This window comes from Xenopus laevis, chromosome 3S (assembly GCF_017654675.1).
Source record: "Xenopus laevis strain J_2021 chromosome 3S, Xenopus_laevis_v10.1, whole genome shotgun sequence".
Classification (NCBI taxonomy): domain Eukaryota; kingdom Metazoa; phylum Chordata; class Amphibia; order Anura; family Pipidae; genus Xenopus; species Xenopus laevis.
Genome location: NC_054376.1, coordinates 10,556,828 through 10,578,541, shown reverse-complemented (window position 1 = coordinate 10,578,541; position 21,714 = coordinate 10,556,828). Strand labels below are relative to the sequence as shown.

The window sequence follows — 21,714 nt, the reverse complement described above, 5'->3', positions numbered from 1 at the left end:
TAAGTACAGGGGAATACCTATGCTTCCTAAGTTCTATGGGATCTCTCTGTACAGACTATGAGCAAATTTAGGGGGCTGTTCCTGCTGAATTGTGCTTAGTACAGGGGAATACCTATGCTGCCATAGTTTTATGGGATCTCTCTGTACAGGTTATGAACAGACATGCCAGTATCAGAACTAGAGACCAACTGGACCCCATCACCCAGACAAATGGGCAGGGAAATAATTATAGGGGTACAAGGGGTAACTGCAGTAAGGATCCCTGAGACAAACAGTCCCTATAAGATTTAAAAGTGTGATTCACAGGTCGTAAAGAGACTTGAACAGTGGGTTTTCTTTGGGCAGATCATAGGCAGGAGCATGGTTATACATGGGCCTTTTATTATTGGGGCACTGTTCTACTTGTTGGAAAGACCATCAAACACCGTTCTAGGTGAACAATGGGCTAATAATAAGGGCCTTGTTAAATCACTATTATGGGGCCCATGTGATTCCTAGGGGCCTATTTTTTTAAAACTCACATTTTTCTGGTTCAGTTTTTAAAGAGGAAAAACGTGAATTTTTAGAGGAAAAAAAGCTAGAGTTTTTTCCGAAGCTACTAAAAATTTGAATCCAAAAATCCAACAAATTTTTGTCACTCTGATTTTTTTGAGAAGTTTTATTGGTGAATTAATGGGATTCGGATTAGGGAGTTTGGTAAAAAAAAAAAATGTTTAATAAAGCATACCTGCCAACTGTTCAGTTTTGACAGCTCAAACCGCAGTCCCAGATGGTTTCTGAATCCCAACTTTCTCTTTGATCTCCTGCACTGAACAGCCAGAAAAAGATACAAAGATTCAAAGGAGAATTCAACCCGTAATAAACCCCCCTACACTGGGTACACCCCCCCTCCCTCCTCCCCCCAGCCTACCTGCCCCAACCCCCAGGCAAATTCTGGCCTCGGAGTTCACGGTAGCCATCTTCTTTCTTCGGCCTTTTTCGGAAGTTTCGGCGCTTGCGCAGTTGGAGTGAATTTCCAGTTCTGAACCACTTAAATTTTCATGACTTTCGGCACATGCGCAGTTGTTCGGGACTGGAGATTTACTCCAACTGCACATGCTCCAAAAATTCCGTCAATACGCGAAGATTACTGGGGAATAAGAAAACGGCTGCCGTGAACTCCGAGACCAGAATCTGCACAGTAAGAGTTGAGTAGAAAAATTAGGGACATTTGCCCAGAGAGGGAGGGGGGTCTACCCAGGGAAGGGTTTATTCAACTATGGGTTGAGTTCTCCTTTAATTGGCTTTTGGCAGAGAGCTCAGAATACATGGCAGGTGCACTTATAAGATACTTTTGTAACAATTTAAGATAAGCAAAGAAGCAATTGTAACAATTTAAGATAAGCAGGTCTCTTGGGAAATCTGTGACTTGCAACTTAAAGTAGAAGGAAAGCTACGGAGGCATTTTATTGCCAATAGATTTGCTGCAATAGTGCAAGCTAGAATGCTATAATTATTCTGTAGAATGTTTTACCATACCTGAGTAAAAAGCTCTAGAAACTCTGTTTGTTTAGGATAGCAACTGCCATATTAGCTTGGTGTGACCACTTCCTGCCTGAGTCTCTCCCTGCTCACTCATAGATTACAGCAAAGAAGGGGGGGGGAAGAGGAGCAAACTGAGCATGCTCAAGCCCAAGCCCTGGAGGTTAAGCTGAAAACAGGAAGTCTGATACAGAAGCCCATGAGTACACAATAGAAGGAAAGAAATGTTGTTTCTTTTGACAGAGGACTCAGAGCAACATTACTTTGAGGGTTTACTGATGTATTTATATAGACCTTTCTGATAAAGCTTAATTAATTTTAACCTTTCCTTCTCCTTTAAAGGGCAATTCACCTTTAGCAAAACTGTAACAACACAGAAATGTGTTCAAACTTTCATAACCTGGTCAAACCAATGGGCCGGGTCACATTTTTTTTGTCCCCCTATTTAAAAAATGTTGGGAGGTATGATAAAGTGAGAAAAAGTTGAGTTTTAGTAGATAACCCCCCCTAATGTTTGGCCTACTCTATAAACTCACTTAAAGGGCAATCACTGCACATCTGTGTATTTGTCTGTACAGGCCACGAACAGAACATTTGAACCTGGCCACACATCACCCCCTTTGGAAAGTCTGGCCATGCATCCTTCCGGCACAGGTTTTTGCTGACTTTTTGGGCTCACGTGGCCCATTCTGCAATCCAGTATTTGGCCAGGCCCCTGCTTAGCTAACAATATTACAGACCCATAAAAACACTGCTCTATAGTTCAGCAATTTAGTGGATATGCAGAAGTGACATAGCAGGATCAATGACATTTTACCTGTGGTATATTAATCAATAGGAGAAGGGGCAATAATAAGAACACTCAGATAAGGAAGAGGAAACAAAACCACAGAGATTTTGGTAAACTTATACATTTCAGAAATTCAAACGTAACAGAAAAATAAACACATGCCTAGTTCAGCTGTGCAGCATGTCAATGGAATTGAGAAAAAGTGAATAATTATGAGTTGACTGTGTATGGATAGGGTAGCACTGGCAGACGGTGCCCCGGTATCCCTCCTCCTGGTCCCCAGAGAGAAAGTAGTTCTCGGTTACCCTGAACTGTTCTGTGCATTCCCACACCCTATGTGCCCAGTTACCAATGCAGAAAGAACTCCCCTTAATTAGGAGGACCTTTCAGTCATGCTCTGAGGGTGCTTAGCAATTAATTTGCAGACTAGATGGATTCCATGCAGCCATGCAGAATTCATCTGAAACAACGCAGTATAGCTCCACACCTCCAGCTCACTTATTTGGGTGCCCCAGGCATCCTGCAGTATCCGAGGGTCCCTAAAATTTCTCCCTCAAGTCTTGAAGCAGTCAGAGATTCACCCACCAATAGGAAGGAATATGGCAGCTTCTTCAATGAACACTGCGGTGCGTATACCCCTTTAAATTCACATGTATGAAATGCTTTAATTCATCCCCCAACCCATGGATTTACTGTATCTGCGTTTAATTCTCTTTTGCTGTTTTTCCTTGAGCCGTAACACGTCTCCCACTGCCGGGTAAAATACGATAATGGGGAAACGAGCAGCATAAAAGTATATTAATGTCCCAGCCGTAATGTGATGTTATTGTGCTGTTCCTATAATTATATTGCAATAACTGTGTGTAATGTTATTAGTATTGTATAAGAGTGGTAGGTTATGGAGCTTGTACAATGGGAATATATGTTTATCTATGTGTCTATATATACACAGTGATACACGGTCTTCTCTGCAAGAACAGATACTCAAACATTTATACACATCATGTGCAAACACAGCAGAGCATCGGGGTAACAGTCTTCCTGCTTTAGTTCCAGGGGTACCCAGGGCACAAATAAGCACTCACCCCAAATCTCCCCCTAATTAGTCTTCAGGCTGAGCCCCCTTAACTCATAACAACATTATAGATATATAGAAACATTGGGGTAACAGTCACCCTGCTATAGATCCAGAGGTACCCAGGACACAAATAAACACTCACCCCAAATCTCCCCCTAACTGGCCTGCAGACTGGGCCCCCTTAGCTCATAACAAGGTTACAGATATATAGAAACATTGGGGTAACAGTCACCCTGTTATAGTTCCAGGGGTACCCAGGGCACAAATAAACACTTACCCCAAATCTCACACTAACTGGCCTTCAGACTGGCCCCTTAGCTCATAACAAGGTTACAGATATATAGAAACATTGGGGTAACGGTCACCCTGCTATAGTTCGAGGGGTACCAAGGACACAAATACCCACCCCAAAATCTTCCCCTAACTGGCCTTCAGGCTGGGCCCCCTTAACTCATAACAAGGTTACAGATATATAGAAACATTGGGGTAACAGTCACCTTGCTATAGTTTCAGGGGTACCCAGGGCCCAAATAAGCACTCACCCCAAATCTCCCCCTAATTAGTCTTCAGGCTGAGCCCCCTTAGCTCATAACAACATTATAGATATATAGAAACATTGGGGTAACAGTCACCCTGCTATAGTTCCAGGGGTACCCAGGGTACAAATAAGCACTCACCCCAAATCTCCCCCTAACTGACCTTCTGAGGCCTATTTTAGTGTCGGAGTATAAGCAGATTCACTAGTATAAATACAAACATACATGGGCTGGGGATATCACTATCATTGTAGTGTAGGGGTTCAGCCAGGGGCATGACTATAGAGGAAGCAAATCCTGAGGCTACAGGGGGGCTAGTAATGTATTGGAACAGCAGGACACTAATTAATGGGCAATCTTAGTAAATATTGGTAAAATATATTAACTTAAAAGGATTGTGAAGGGTCCTGAAATGTGTTTGCTATGGGACCCATATAGTAGGGCTACACAAAACTAAGGTACTAGTTAATATACACATTTAATCATATGCTCATCTCTGTGCAAATCAGCCCCCCACTCTCTCTCTCTCTGTGTCTCTCCCGGTAGCCAAGATGAAGACAGCAGAAGATAAAAGGACGACTTCTTTTGACAGCAGCAAACTCTCCGCATTTCTAAATGATAAATTAATTATTCACGGGTCTTTGGGGGCAGAGCTGGCGAGAGCATAAATCTGCTGCAGGGGAATAAAGGCTCCACCAACTTCACTTACAACTTCTCAAAGCCCTTTAAATCCACTTGTTTGCCTGACTTATGCCTCCTGGTTTTTTTTTTTTCATCTCTGAGGCCTCTGGAGATAAAAGAAAATCTGGATATTTGATATAACGGCATCAGAAGTTAACAAGGGGGCGACCGGGGTGCTGCTTTTAACTGCTGGAACTTCCTGGGACTGAATATGCTGAAATAAATGGATTTTCTGACTGGTGGGATATCAGAGAGAAGTTCCAAGGGTCACTTGGCATAGATTGACCTATTCACTCTAAGGCATGGGTGGCCCACCCAGCACATCAGAGGCCCTGGGGAAACTCAAAGCCCCTGGATGAAAACATCAGCACGTCCTATGGAAATTGGGCTTTTGTAGCATTTACATCATAAGAAAGTTTGCAAAAAGTGACAGAACTGACAGTAAAACCAGGGCTGTTGTAACAAATCATGGGGGCCCTATAATACATATAAGTAATGGGGGGATTTTAATTACCCAGATATTGACTGGAGCAACATTGCTGCCAGCGCTGTTAATGGGAACAAGTTTATAAACTTGGTTGTTGAGGAGCCAACCAGACAAAATTCTATAGTGGATCTAATCTAATGACCCAGAACATATAGCAAATGTGCAACTAATTGAACCCCTGGGTAATAGTGACCATAATGTTATATCATTTAATGTCTAGTGCAAAAAACAAATATACACCGGGACAACAAGAATGCTGAATTTTAGAAAAGCACATTTTAGCTCCTTGTAGAGCAAAGATTGGGGCATTATTTTATTTGCTAAAAACACAGAACAGCAATGGTTGGCATTTAAAATGATATTAAATCGTTACTGTTCTCAATTTATTCCCTTAAGAAGTAAATGTAGAAGCACCGAGAAACACACTTTATATAGAGGTAAAGAAGTTAATAGGGATAAAGAGAAAGGCATTAAAAATGACATGTCTGTGGGGACAGAAGCTGCATTTAATGGATATAAACACTATAATAAATGTTGTGAAATAGCAATCCGGAAGGCAAAGATGGGAAATGAGGAGTGCATTGCGGCAGAGGCTAAGGCTAACCCACAAAAGTTTTGTGTGTTAGCCTTAGTGTTGCTCCTTTAAATAATGGTACCAGGATGATTGTAACAGTTACAGAAAAGGTAAATGTGCTAAATCAGTTCTTTTCTTCAATGTATACAATAGAGGAGTCAGAGTTCACAGGCTCACTTCATAGCTGCACTGTTTGCTCAGCTCAATCTAGTCAGTGGCTGACTCAGGATATGATCCATAAAGCTTTAATAAAAATTAATATAAACAAGGCATCAGGGTCAAATGGCATATACCCTCGGGTTTTAAGAGAGCTTAGTTCAGTTTTAGACCAGCCCTTATTTCTGATTTTCTCAGAATCTCTTTCATCCAGTATGGTACCTATGGACTAAAGGAAAGCTGATGTCATTCCTATATCTAAAAAGGGATTATGATCTCAGCCTGGCAATTATAGGCCAGTAAGTTTGACATCTGTGGTGGGCAAATTATTTGAAGGCTTGTCAAGGGATCACATTCCCATCCTAGTGTATGGCATTATGAGCAACAATCAGCATGGCTTTATGAAGGATAAGTCATGTCAGACTAATTTGATTGTTTTTTTATGATGAGGTGAGTAAGATGCTGGACAGTGGGGGAGCAGTAGATGTGATCGATTTAGATTTTGGCAAAGAGTTTGATACTGTGCCCCACAAAAGTCTGTTTCTAAACTAAGGGCTCTTGGGCTTAATGAAGTTGTTTGCACGTGGATAGAAAACTGGCTACAGGATCGGGTACAGAGGGTGGTTGTTAATGGTACATTCTCTACTTGGAGTAAGGTTCTTAGTGGGGTCCCTCAGGGCTCGGTATTGGGTCCACTTTTATTTAACTTGTTCATTAATGAATTAGTGGAGGGTATTGTAAGTAATGTATCAGTGTTTGTAGATGACGCAAAACAACGCAGCCACATTAATTCTATCCAGGATGTGGCACTTGCAACAGGATCTTGACAAACTGGCAATCTTAACTGGCAGCTAAGTGGCAAATGAGATTCAATGCTGATTAATGTAAAGTCATGCACCTGGAATGTAAAAATATGCAAGCCATTATACCCTTAATGGGACTGCACTAGTCAAATCCATAATGGAAAAGGACATTGGGGTGCGTGTATATTATAAACTTGGCTGTAGCAAGAAATGCCAGTCATCAAAGGCAAATAAGGTCTTGAGCTGTATTAAAAGGTGCATTGATTTGTGGGAGCACTGGTAAGGCCCCATCAAGAATATTTAAAAATCAAACGGTTTTCCAAAGATTAACGGAGTTCCCCTTTTCTTTGCCGACTCCAAAACACTCGTTCTCCGAGTATACCAAACCTTCCTTCAATTAAAGCTGAGTCAGCGCTAAAAAAGCTTAAGGGGAATAAGCAGTATAACAAAGAGTAGTATATCGTGTAGTATTTTTATACTTCTTTTTTATATCAGCCCGCTTTCCACATTTATACAGAGTTAACAAGCATGCAGATTCATGTGACTCTCACATACGTGGTAGTTTGCAATCACCAACTGTGGTTTTGTTGGGTACTCACAAACGTTAAAAGGTATTCTGCGCACTTCAAATTAGATCAGTCCTCAACTGCAACTCTCATCCTCCGTTGTAGCTTAAAAATGGAGCAGATAAATAGTATTAAACCCTTTTATTTAGTGATAATATATTTAAACTCACAAAGGAATCATGGGGTAAATTTATGAAAGAGTGAAGTTCCGCCACTAGAGTGAAATTCCGCAGCTCTCCATTCATTTCTATGGGATTTTGAAAGGCGTATTTATCAACGGGTGAAAGTGAAATATCACCCTTTGATAAATACGCCTTTAAATACCCCATAGAAATGAATGGGAAGTGGCGGAATTTCACTCTAGTGGCGGAACTTCACTATTAACTTCACTCTTTGATAAATATACCCCCATGAGTCCAAGCATCACAAATTGCCAGTCCAATGTTCACCCGCAAACACAGCGATCAAGCCAGCAACGCTGGTCGGGGCTTGATCGCTGCGTTATGTTACTATGATACTTTCCCTCTCCATCAGGCAAGACATTAGCCCACTGACCCCCTTTGCCACCTGAGAAGTCCCAATGAAAAATACCAGGCCAAATCCCTGATCCATTACAAAGCAAACTCTATATACTCCATGCAAGTCCCAACCCATTTGCTGTGCACAATTTATACCTTTGCATCTCTTGAGGACTAACCTCTGCATTGTGGCCATGGGTTAAACAGAAGGACTTTACGACAGGGCTGGTCTATGCCCGCTGATGCTGAAGTTTATCAGAGGACAGGTCACATGACTGGGGGCAGCTGGGAAACTGACAATATGTCTAGCCCTATGTCAGATTTCAAAATTAAATATAAAAAAATCTGTTTGCTCTTTTGAGAAAAGGGATTCATGCAGAATTCTGCTGGAGCAGCACTATTAACTGATGCATTTGAAAAAAACATTTTTCCCATGACAGTATCCCTTTAAACTTAAAAAAAAAAAACACAAAAATTAACTTATTATACACGGCACAAACCCAATACAAGCTGCTGGTTTTGACCCTAAATGGCAAGTAGCCAGCTTATTGGCCTTCCCGGGGGTCATTATCTGGCTGAAAACCTAGCAGATATCCAACAGACAGGTTATTAAGTTCCATTGAGCAAGAATAACATCAACACATTGAATTGGTCCCAAATTTAGACCAGCAAATGCCCCTACTATGCTCTGATTGGATCAGCCCAACTGGGCACAGCAGGTGGGCTAAACTGGACAAAGATCAGCTCAACAAACTCATTTTACTGTGTGTGGCAATGCAATCAACACATCCAATTGGCTATAGCGGTTACTAAAGGCCTTATAATATTCTATTTCAAGATCCCCATTGGCTCGAAGAGCAATTCTCTTCCCATAATATAGCCCAGTTGTGTCCAGTTGCAATTACAAGTCTAGACAGGGTGCAACGGACTGGCATCACTGATGTCTGTACTGGATATCTAATTGTTACTCATTCTTACTATATCATATCATAGTCCATCAATCTTTTATTCCTCAAAGTTCCCCTCTGTAATTTAGTGTCTAGGGCACCTCACCAAAGCCCCTAAAACCTTGTACAATGCATTCTCTTTGATATAGGAATGGCTGATGGAAGTATTGCCTTATAATATACAAAATCCATGAATATATTGTAAATTATATCCTTATAAAGGGGGAGTAGTGATGTCATTTTTGTCACATGACTCACTATAACTTGTGTATTATAATAAATAAAGTACCCCTTGTTGTAAAATATGAGGATATTAGAAGTTACCTCGGAGTTCCATGACCTTCGGCTTTGTGCTTTTATATGGTCATGGAACTCCTCAGGGACTTTTATAATATCCTTATATTTTACAATAGGGGGTACTTTATTCACTATATAAACCGTGTATATTTTCCCTTGCAATAATGAGATTTATGCAATAATCATTCATCATGTTTCAGTGGCCAATGGGGAGGAATGTCTGACTGGCCCACCAGGCTACCAGGAAAACTCCCGGTGGGCCCTCCTGCTTCGAAGCATTTGTAATAATTTCATGTTCATTCCCTAATTCTTTATGGAAACAAATGGGCCACATAGATGGAAAATAGAGTATATAATGTAGAGAAAAGTACTAAATCAAAATAAAAAGGTTGAGTGAGAAGTAGAAGAAAATTAGCTTGGAGAATGGGCCCACGGCTTAAGGTTTTCTGTTGGGCCCCTGGTATCATAATCAACATTGATGGGGAGGTTTATTTAGGTTCTGTCAAATTAGTAGGATGGCACCAAAGTCACCCAAGTCCCGTTCCCCTGATTGCTAGTTCAGCCCCTCAGTGTCTCCGTCTTTGTTTCATCTGCTCTGACATTTCCCTGGCCCAACGCGGGGCAAAGGTGTCGGCGAGTATCGCAGGATCAAACCGGAGCTTGTCTGCAGCTGCACGGAAAAATGATAATTGCAGAAAAGAAAGTCTGATAATTACCTATTTAATCAGTTTTAAATAGGACAGTTAATGAGGCCAATTTGTTTTAAAAGGGCAGGCCGAGTTCAAGTTGAGAAGCTCGTCAGTTAAAATAATGAGAAGGCATCTCTCTTAATGCGCTAAATTTCTCTGGCTCATTTCTGTCTTATGGGAAGCTTTCCTGCTAAACCTACTGGGTCAGTGTGTATCTATGTGTATACAGTAAGGGGCAGATTTACATATGGTCGAATAGCCAGGGTTAATTAACCCTAGATATTCGACTGCCGAAGGTAAATCCTTCGACTTTGAATATCGAAGTCAAAGGATTTACCGCAATTCGCTCGATCGAACTAATTAAATCCTTCAAATCGTTCGATCCGAAGGATTTTAATCTATCGATCAAACGATTTTTCTTCGAACAAAAAAAGCTTAAAAAAAAATATGGGGACCTTCCCCATAGACTAACATTGAGGTTCGGTAGGTTTTAGATGGCGAAGTAGGGGTCGAAGTTTTTTTATAAAGAGATAGTACTTTGACTATCCAATGGTCGAATGATTTTTAGTTCGAATCGTTCGATTCAAAGTCGTAGTCGAAGGTCGAAGTAGCCAAAAAAATCATTCGAAAATCTAAGTTTTTTTTTTATTCTATTCCTTCACTCGAACTAAGTGAATGTGCCCCTAAGTGTGTATTTGTGCTTTTGCGATTGTCTCTGTGTATGTTGAGAGTTTGGTGATAAAGGTCAGAAAATTGGTTATAAAACAGGAACGGAGCATTGTTTATATAACCCCTGTAATAAATTCTGTAAGTTTAACTAGAGATAACAAGCTCTGTATAAACAAACCCCTCCCTTCATCCCTTTGTTGTGACTGTTCTGGCTTTCTGACAAGCCAGTAAGAATTCAAGCTGGCTGGACACTATAGTATAACAACATAGACATTCCATAGCAGTGTTACTCTGCCAACATGTTGCTGGACTACAACTCCCATCATTTCTGCAGCATAATCAAGATTTAAAGAAAGATCGGAGCCCAAATGCTGTTACAACCCACATCCTCCAATGAGAACCCTGCTCTGTGTATGCCCGGCTCCCTCTTCCTTATTCATGGGATCAGAAATAGAATATGTGTATATATATATTTATATCCCAATTAAATGATGGCTCATGCCACTGGTCAATTTGGATCTTCAGCTTTCCTTGATAAAAGAAAATATAATTCTAAGCAACTTATATCCCATGTACATTCAGTGTTGGACTGGCCCATCGGGATACCGGGAAAAACACCGGTGGGCCCAGGTGTCAGTGGACCCTCTTGCTTCTAACCATTTGGCCTTTTTCATGGTCATTCCCTATTTCTGTATGGGAACAAAAAGGCTAAATAGATAACATAATAATTATAGAAACTATAGAAAAGAGACTTGGAGAATAAAGAGATTGAGCGAGTAGAGGAAAAGGAGAAATAGTTTGGAGAGTGGTCCCATAGTTTAAGATTTTCTGGTGGGCCCCAGGCATCCCAGTCCAACCCTGTATACATTCATTCCACATGGATACATTCTCTGCACTACAGGTTCCAACACCTGAAATAATGTCGCTTTGAAAACACTGACATTGTCTAATGCATACTGGAAGAATGGCATTTTCTTTTATTCGGGTGAAGTTCCCCTTTAAAACAAGCAAGCCTCCTCGAGTCAGACCTTTCCCTTCGGCCACAGAGGGAATCTGTTCTTGTCGCAGGCAATAAATCATCCTGAAGTTCTCTCTGCGGCACAAAACGTGTTAATTCCCCGGTGCTGATGTAATTCTCTTGTATGGCAACTCTCCACTTTGTTTTATTAATCTGTTTGATTACATTGATTTAAAAAGGCCGCTCGCAAGCTGCTGGCCCACACTCTTATATTGATTTTAAAAGAAGCCTATTTAGTAAGACAGCTCCCTGCTCCCTGACAGGCGCTGATTATCCCTTGAAATGTCACTCTGGGGATTAAAGGACTCAATGAGCATGCTGGGAAAAAATTAAAAGCAAGTAGGAGGGGGTGGCTGTACAGTGCGTGCAGGGAATAAATCCCACGTTTCACACTTCTTTCAACGGATATCCTCTTATGAACTGCAGATCCCAGAATCCTTAGCCACTGAATGGGCTATCAAACTGGAAGGCCATGGGCCAAATGTGTCCCCTATTCATGCCCAACTTTTCTGCAAACCTCTTTAAAAAGGTGGAGACACGGGATAGGTGCCAGGGATACCATTTAGATGCTTGTTAAAAAGAGGAAAACAATAAGGCCCCAGAATGCAAAGAAATGAATCTAAATAAATGCAACTAAATAAATGAATTGAAAATAGGCACGCTATCTCACGCTCCCTACTGCAATGGACCAAACTACCTCTCTCACTGTGGGGCCGTATTAACATTATCAAAATGATCTATCCACCCAATCTTTTCCACAATGCCCCTTTTTACATCGCCAAAGTCTTCTTCAAAAAAACGTAACAGCATAGCACTTCCCCGTACCTCCCAACATTTTGGAAATAAAAAGGGAGACAAAAAAAAGTTGCAGTGCGTAGCGCTGCAAAAAAATGTTTGACCACACCCGTTTTTGTGACCACACCCCCTAATTACCATGTTCATTTTACAAAATTTGGCAGGTCATGAAAATTTTAACATATTTCTGTGTTTTTTTTTTAGTTATTACAGTTTTGCCAATGAAGGTGAATTGCCCTTTAAGCTGTCTAGAGTCTAACTTTTCCCAAGGGACCTGTTATCTAATATTGTTACAATTACTTATTTGCTTATCTCAAAATTGTTACAAAAGTATCTTATCTGAAGCTGTGGCGGTTCTGGGCTCTCTGCCAAAAGCCAATAAAATTCTGGCTGTTCAGTGCAGAGAAAATCTGGACATTCCAGTACAATCAAGGGACTGTGGGTTGAGCTGTCAAAAGAGGGACTGTCCCTCTAAAAACAGGACAGTTGGGAGGTATGCTTTCCTTTCCCTAAAACTACTAGGCCACACCCCTCCAATTCTGTCCCCCCACCTGTCACTCTGGGGGAACTCATACCTACATCACTTTAGGCACATTACAGACTTCATATTCAGGCCTCATCATAAGATCAAATATCTAGGGGACCTGATGGAAGGAACTACCCTTCACCTTTAGTGATCATAACATGGTCTCCTTTGAGATTCTGTTGCAGAAGCAATTCTATAAGGGAGTAACTAAAACACTAAATTTCAGACGTGCAAACTTTGACAGTATAAGGGCATCTCTGCAACATATTAAGTGGGAAATGCTTTTCACAGGGTTAAACACAGAACAAAAATGGGAAGTCTTTAAAATGCTGCTTAATAAATATACTTGTCAGTATATTCCACTTGTAAGCAAGGAACGTCGTTGCAAAGCAAAACCTTTTTGGTTCAATAGAAGCGTTGGTGTTGAGGTGGGTAAGAAAAGACGTGCTTTTAAGGCTTTCAAGTTAGCTGGTACAGCCGAAACATTTATAAGGTACAAGGAGGCCAATAAATCATGCAAAGAAGCTATAAGGCAAGCTAAAATTGCTATAGAAAAGGATATTGCAGCAAGCAGTAAAAAAAATCCCAAATTATTTTTAAATATGTCAATAGTAAAAAAATGAAGCAGGAAGGGGTGGGACCCTTACTATCAGAGGGGGATCAGCTGGTTGATGAAAACAAAATAAAAGCGCAGATTCTGAACTCGTATTTTTCATCTGTTTACACAAATGAAGAACCAGTAAGTGAAGGTTTCCTTCTTAACACTCCCAATTCTAGTAATACAACTAATGATGCATGGTTCACACAAGAAGAAATTCAAAAGAGACTTGAACAGGTTAAGATTAACAAAGGTCCAGGGCCAGATGGTATTCATCCCAGGGTAATTAGCGAGCTTAGCTCTGTGATTGCCAAACCTCTTTACTTAATTTTTCAGGATTCATTGAGATCTGGTATTGTACCAAGAGACTGGCGAATTGCTAATGTGGTGCCTCTATTCAAAAAAGGATCCCGTTCTCAGCCTCAAAACTATAGGCCAGTTAGTCTGACGTCAGTATTAGGAAAGCTTTTCGAAGGGTTAATAAAGGATAAGATACTGGACTTCATAGCAAATCATAATACTATGAGTTTGTGCCAGCATGGTTTTATGCGTAATAGATCTTGCCAGACTAACTTAATTTCTTTTTACGAGAATGTAAGTAGAGACCTCGATTCTGGGATGGCAGTGGATGTGATTTACTTAGACTTTGCTAAAGCATTTGATACAGTGCCACACAAAAGGTTACTGGTTAAATTAAGGAATGTTGGCCTGGAACATAGTATTTGTACCTGGATAGCGAACTGGCTAAAAGATAGACTACAAAGAGTGGTGGTAAATGGAACATTTTCTAATTGGACCAGTGTTGTTAGTGGAGTACCGCAGGGCTCTGTACTAGGTCCCTTGCTTTTCAACTTGTTTATTAATGACCTGGAGGTGGGCATTGAAAGTACTGTTTCTATTTTTGCAGATGATACTAAATTGTGCAGAACTATAGGTTCCATGCAGGATGCTGCCACTTTGCAAAGTGATCTGTCTAAACTGGAAAACTGGGCAGCAAACTGGAAAATGAGGTTCAATGTTGATAAATGCAAGGTTATGCACTTTGGCAAAAATAATATAAATGCAAGTTATACACTAAATGGCAATGTGTTGGGAGTTTCCTTAAATGAAAAGGATCTAGGGGTCTTTGTAGATAACACGTTGTCTAATTCTGGGCAGTGTCATTCTGTGGCTACTAAAGCAAATAAAGTTCTGTCTTGCATAAAAAAGGGCATTAACTCAAGGGATGAAAACATAATTATGCCTCTTTATAGGTCCCTGGTAAGGCCTCATCTGGAGTATGCAGTTCAGTTTTGGACTCCAGTCCTTAAGAGGGATATAAATGAGCTGGAGAGAGTGCAGAGACGTGCAACTAAATTGGTTAGAGGGACGGAAGACTTAAATTATGAGGGTAGACTGTCAAGGTTGGGGTTGTTTTCTCTGGAAAAAAGGCGCTTGCGAGGGGACATGATTACACTTTACAAGTACATTAGAGGACATTATAGACAAATGGCAGGGGACCTTTTTACCCATAAAGTGGATCACCGTACCAGAGGCCACCCCTTTAGACTAGAAGAAAAGAACTTTCATTTGAAGCAACGTAGAGGGTTCTTCACAGTCAGGACAGTGAGGTTGTGGAATGCACTGCCGGGTGATGTTGTGATGGCTGATTCAGTTAATGCCTTTAAGAATGGCTTGGATGATTTTTTGGACAGACATAATATTAAAGGCTATTGTGATACTAAACTCTATAGTTAATATAGGTATGGGTATATAGAATTTTAATTAAAAGTAGGGAGGGGTGTGTGTAGGGATGCTGGGTTTTCATTTGGAGGGGTTGAACTTGATGGACTTTGTCTTTTTTCAACCCAATTTAACTATGTAACTATGTAACTATGTAACATACCCTCAATTGCAACAAAAATGTCAGCCGCCAACTTTGCCCTTTTATAAATTTCTCCAGTTGAGACCTGCTTTCCAGGCACAATTTTCCACATTGTCACCCCAACTGGTCTTTCCCATAATAGAAGTCACACTACACAACCCCTTCTCAAACTAGTGTCTCGAATATATCAGAACCTGATACTACAGGGTCCCAAACCATTTCAACTAGTATACCAATGGTGGATCACCAAAATCCCTGAACTGACATAAGACGAGTGGTAGACAGACCATGCCTACATAAGCTTAATCTCTGCTAGAGACAAGCTAGTACAATACAAAGCCTACCACCACTTATATATACAACCCCTGTCCAACTCAAATGGGGTGCTCCCCTGTTAATAAATGCACCAGATGTAGGGAACCAAATGCTGACTTCTACCACCTGATTTGGGAATGTCCACAAGTCCAAACCTTTTGGACACAAATATCTGACTTCCTAGCCAGTAACCTGGAGTTCCCCAGGATAAGATCACCTACTACCTGCCTCGTTGGGGTTCTAGATGCAGTAATCACAAGAGCACATGCAAGGCAACAATGTCTACCCACTGGATGGGAGCCTTCCTCCACTCTATCAAGGTCTGGCTCAATTAGCAGCATAGCTTTGTTATCAGTGGAATATTAAGGAAGCAGATGTCAAATATTTCGGGGGCCATTAATATAGATGACTAAGCTCAAATTGGATACTTATGCACAGTTCTCCATACCTGTACCCGCAACACCAAATTTCTCAGGCTGGGCTGCCATTAAAGATCATGGGCCCCTATATCCATGATAGTTAGCATGGCCCCCATGAAGCTGCCTGTTAGAACAGGGATCCAATAAAAAAAAATTGTAAACTAAATTCCATGTCTCAAATGTAGCCATGCCCTCTATGCCTATAACACGTGTCCAAACCCTACCTACTCTCCACAAACCCCTTTCCTTAGTCCCTGCCTTCACGGCGTTCTCCTTCATATGTGAAAGGGGCATATTTCATTGGGCCACCATTTTCATTGTTGACAGGGCCAGTGCAGGCCCAAACTGGCAAACTTTGGGTTCTGGCAAATGCTAGAAGGGCTGCTCTAAGGTTCCATAGACAGTCACTATTTCGTGGGCTGGTGGGAGGTTTTTGGGCCTCTGTATACTTGGAATGCCAGGGCCTATTTTGACACCCAGTCCAGACCTGGGCCAATATCTGGAAATCTTTGGAGAAGGGCACTGCTTACTTAGTAGCATGGGACCCCATGATTTATGAAGGCAGCACTAAGTACAGGTATAGTATCCATTATCCGGAAACTCATTATCCCGAATTACGAAATAGACGTCTCCCATAGACTCCATTATAATCAAATAATCCAATTTTTTTTAAAACGATTTCCTTTTTCTCTGTAATAATAAAACCGTACCTTGTGACATATAATTAATCCTTATTGGAAGCAAAACCAGCCTATTAGGTCTATTTAATGTTTACATGATTTTCTAGTAGAATAAAATCCAAATTACCGAAATATCTGTTATCCGGAAAATTCCAGGTCCCGAGCATTCTGGATAACAGGTCCCATACCTCTACCATGAAGACAATTTGCAATTGATCAGCTTTCATCCAGTTGATTAAGTCTCGTTGACCCTATCAGCCAGGTAGTGGACTGAACTACCTTACAAGTTTATCAGCAAGTGTATCATACAAATAAGGATTGTCTGTGTCACAGCTACAGGAATGTATTTAATATCCCAGCTAAGCAAGCAAGCTGGTGGCCACAATAACAATAGACCAGAAATATTTTTAATTTCCAAAATAAATGTCTGAATTATACTAAAAGTCATTCCAACAGTCAGCTCCTGTCCATTAAAGGATAAGTAAAACAGGAAAAACTGCAGCACCTCTTGTTTGAAAAATGTGAAAAATTTATTACAGTTGGTCAGTAACAGGCCTGTTACTGACCAACTGTAATAAATTTTTCACATTTTTCAAACAAGATGTGCTGCAGTTTTTCCTGTTTTGCTGTACAATTGGCCTATGGCAAGGGCCCCTATACACTGCTTTGCACTCTGCCCGAAAGGAACCTATTCGAGGTGGTTGAAGCACACACATCTGTGTACATTAAAGGATAAGTAAACCTTAAAAATAAGTACATGTAAAATTGATGAGGGTGCTATTCTAAGCACTTTTGTAATGTACATTCGTTATTTATTTTTCTGGTTTGGAAAAAAAAATAGAAACCTTTCTCAAATCTTTCCTAAGCAGAAGAACATCAAAGCAGCCTCTTTCTTTATCCTGACAACTTCCTTGACTACTTGGTGGTCAGACTGGTCAGAAAGTGACCAGCAGGTGGTGCTGTTGGAACAAAATTCATTCATATTAACAGCACATGTTTCCCTTAATATCTTGGAACTTAAAATAAATAAATAATGAATGTACATTGCAAAAGTTCATAGAATAACACTCATCTATTTTACATTCACTTATTATTAAGGTTTACTTGTGCTTTAAGGGCAAACTATAATGCAGGTTTGATATAAACACTTTTCTATAATGAATTGCTTTGTTTTGCTTCTAGTTGTTGTTATAATCACTGGTTCCTGATATCATTTGCTCTGTCGCTGCTCAGGCTAGGCAATGCAATTATTATTCATACAGGTAAGCCAATTAGCATAGTGTTTTATTTTCCTAAATGTGCCTGGCAACTAGCTGTCTAAAGGGATAAATGCCATCCTTTAGCTGTGGGAAATGGGAATCTACAATTCACCTGCAGCCTTGCCTAAAAATGTATATATACATTTGTATAACAATATCCAAGTCATGCATTCCTACCTTTTCCTGCAGTTTTAGTTCCCACTTGAAGGTCCAACCTTTGGTCAGGGTTCTCCCTTAAAGGTTCATTCTCTGGTCAGAGGGCCTCTTAACTCCTGTACAGAAACAGAAAAATATTGGTATATCAGTCATAAAACTGATTTTGGGTTGCCTGTGGCCAACCAGAAGCCTCTGACCTCAAGGGCCAACTAAATACATAAGCACACAAGTGCTATCATGATTTCTAATTTTATGGCAGTAGACCAGTCCGACCCTGATCTTGCCCTTCAAGCTCAAACTTTCTGGACAGCCAATGGCCATTCTCCTTATGTCTCAACCTTACTGGCCTTCAAGCTGAAAGCCCCCCTATTTCATCCCCTCATGAGCAGGGCCGGATTTACATAGTGGGCGCCCCTAGGCCCACTGCCGTTTGTCACCCCTGTCCCCTCTCCTTTATTCATGCAAATTTTCATCTACAATGGGGATTGGCGCATAGGAAATTCAAAAAATGATTGTATCTCCAGCGCATTCCCAGTGTTTTTGTACCAATGTGGGTGTGGTTGGGCAGCATGCCGCCCCCCTAAAATCCTGCTGCCCTAGGCCCGGGCCTAGGTGGCCTTTCCCCAAATCTGGGCCTGCTCATGAGGGCCAACCCCACAGTTTAGGAACCTCTTCTTTGTGGCAATGGTACAAAGGGCAGTGTTTTTTGTCCCCTTAGCCAGGGTCGGACTGGGCCGGTGGGACACGGGGAAAAAACCCGGTGGGCCCCGGGCTCTTGTGGGTTTCGGGCTCTTGTGGGCCCTGCCAGCCCAGATCCGCTTCCGATGACCTCCCTTTGTCGGGAGGTCACGGTAAAAAAAAAACCTAGAGCCGCACACATGCACGCAAACCTTGCGATGTGCGCATATGCATGAACGCGGCGTGCCAGAGCGGCAGGGGGGGGCGGAGGGGGGCCCTGGGTCAGTAGCCCCGGTGGGCCCCAAGCCACCCAGTCCGACCCTGCCCTATGCAATCTCCAGGTCAGCGGAAGTTGACAAAGTGTTTGAAACTGACCACCATTCATTGCAGAATGTGGGCCATGGGTGGTTCAGAAAAGGGATGATAGCCAGCATGGGGTTTGTAGAGGGGTGTGAAAGGCCCAGGGCCAGGCCCCCTAGGCAACCAGGACGCCCCCCCCCCAATACCGACTGGCACAATGGAGATAGAGGAGACGGAGGGGTGAGCGACAGAGAGGAGGGAGGTGACATTGAAGGAGGGGAGAGAGGGGAGAGTGATGAAGGGGAGGGGGGGGAGAGTGACCTGTGGGAGGGGAGAGCAAAGAAGGGGTGGGTGACAGAGTGAAGGAAGGGGAGTAAAGGTGGACATAGACGTAGCGATCAGATCAGCCCAATATCGCCCACTTCAATGTGGGCATATCGAGGAGAGATCAGCTTGTTTGGCGACACACGAGCGGATCTCTCCTCGATATGCCCACATTGAAGTGGGCAATATCGGGCTGACCCAATTGTGGACCCTAGGGCTTGGTCTGTCATCTGCCCGTGTATATATCGGCCTTAAGACTGAGGTGTGCAGACTAGGGGTAGGCAGAAGACAATTTTAAAGGTAGCTGCCCAGTGCCCCCCTATCATTGCACCCTAGACAGCTGCCTCTTCTGCCTACCCCTATTTGCGGCCCTGCACAGTCCTCCCTTGGTGAAAGGATCGGAACCCCTGATTTTAGATTAAAGTGTGTAATCAAGCTCACCTCTGCTGAATATCAACCTGCAAATCTGCTACGGGTCCATATTTGGTGAACTGAATTTTCTGAAACAACAACAAAAAAAATAAAAAATTGAGTTATTTATGAAAGAATGTGCAATGTAAAATTGGGCCAAAACCAGTACAAACATATTGTCCTAGATTCTTCCTCCGTAGCTTAATTAGGAATTTATTTCAGTGCAGGATATTCGTCCCACTTTTCCCATGGACTTTGATTAATTAGCCCCCACAACTTCCTGCGTCGATGAAAACTTGTCCAATATGCACTTCTTTCCCAAAGCCCTCTGATTAGTTAATTAAAAGGAGTTTTTATATGTAAAATATAGCCACAAATGGAGGTAAGGCAAAATTCCGCTATTAATCATAAATATTGATTAGGGGACAGCGAGGCATAAATCATTGTGATTCAGTCACTGTATCTGTGATATACACTGTAAAGGGGCAAATGTGGGATTAATCAAACAGTAACGAGCAGCTGAGATTAATTATCTTCAAGCAATGACATCACAGGCGCCTAATCACAGTTACACGGTTAGAAGAAATTTCCTCGCTTATTTCATTACATAACCTTTTCTTCCGAGGGAAAGTAACTTATTTTAGATCCATTTAATGACAGCAGTTCCTCTTCGGATGCAGCGAAATAATATAGTGAACTAAAAGTGTGACTTTCATCTGATTTATATGGAGCTTAGTCTTTTAGGGGGCTGGGTTGGGGAAACCCCCCCTATCTGATGCAATACAAAACCTAATATATTTAATATACATGGAGTTAGAGAATATATGCCAGATGCTCTAATTTAGATGCAATGCTAATTCTTCATGTTGCAGTTGTTTAATCTGCGGCCCTACCGTTTCTGTTGAAGTTAAAGGAACAGTAACACCAAAAAATTCAAGCGGAGGAACTCCACAAAAACATAAACATCATTTCAAGCAACTTTGCAATATAAATCAGTTAAAAAATATGCTGACCTTTCATGATTTTTAATGGTTTCAGACAGCTCCCTAAGCCTAGCCCCCTGCTCTCCTGCTGATCTCTCTGACTACTTTGCTGAGCTGTCTGACTACTGTTACTTTGTATCAGCAGCCATCTGTCCTCAGCCTGCATCCTCCAAACCCCACAATTCCCTGCACACGTGATTTCAATAAGGAAAGGAACATCCCAGTGCAATGCATTGTGGGTTATGTAGTTCTTGCAGGCTGTCTGTAAGCTGTGGAGAAGTTGTTACAATTTGTTACATCAGTGATAAAGTCCCTTCATCTCTGTCAGGATTTCAAATGATGCAGAAAGAGAAGAACTGTTAAACAGCTGGATTTCAGCATAAAAAATGCCATTTATTCATACTTTATGAAGAAACAGGTAACTGATGGGTATATTAGGGGTTTCTGTGTTATGTGGGACTCTTATAAAAAAATTTTGGTTTGGAACCCAGAGTTCCCCTTTAAAGTAATTAACATATAATATGCTGTTAGCATGCACCGCACTGTGCAGTCATGGAGGCAGCCATTGAAACTGCTGGAAAACAAGGAGAAAAGCCACAGTTTACATAGCACATAACAGGTAAGCCCTGTAGAATACAATGGTGTTTTATCTGCCTTTTCTCTATTTTTCCATCTTGTACGACTGACCCTATGGCTACACAGGACATTATTGAATTAGAGAGGGTACAGAGAAGGGCAACTAAGCTGGTAAAATCTTAGCTATGAGGAAAGACTGGCCAAATTGGGGTTGTTCACGCTGGAGAAGGGGCGCTTAAGGGGCGATATGATAACTATGTATAAATATATAAGGGGATCATATAATAATCTAATGCTTTATTTACCAGTAGGTCTTTCCAGCTGACACAAGGTCACCCATTCCGATTAGAAGAAAAGAGGTTCCGGCTAAATATTGGGAAGGGGTTTGTTACAGTGAGAGCTGTGAAGATGTGGAATTCTCTCCCTGAATCAGTGGTACAGGCTGTTCAATGGCGGATTAATGAGACGTGAGGCCCCTAGGCACCACTTTCCAAAGGCCT

General features: G+C 41.6%; 1 long non-coding RNA gene across 1 annotated transcript; it reads right to left on the bottom strand.

Moving 5' to 3' along the window:
• Positions 1–726: 726 nt before the first annotated feature.
• LOC108712447 lies at positions 727–19,745 on the bottom strand. Its single transcript, XR_001934981.2, has 4 exons — positions 19,686–19,745; positions 17,964–18,058; positions 7,226–7,297; positions 727–808 (listed from the first exon to the last, which is right to left on the bottom strand). It is a non-coding gene; the product is annotated as an uncharacterized LOC108712447 (long non-coding RNA).
• Between the last annotated feature and the right edge of the window lie 1,969 nt (positions 19,746–21,714).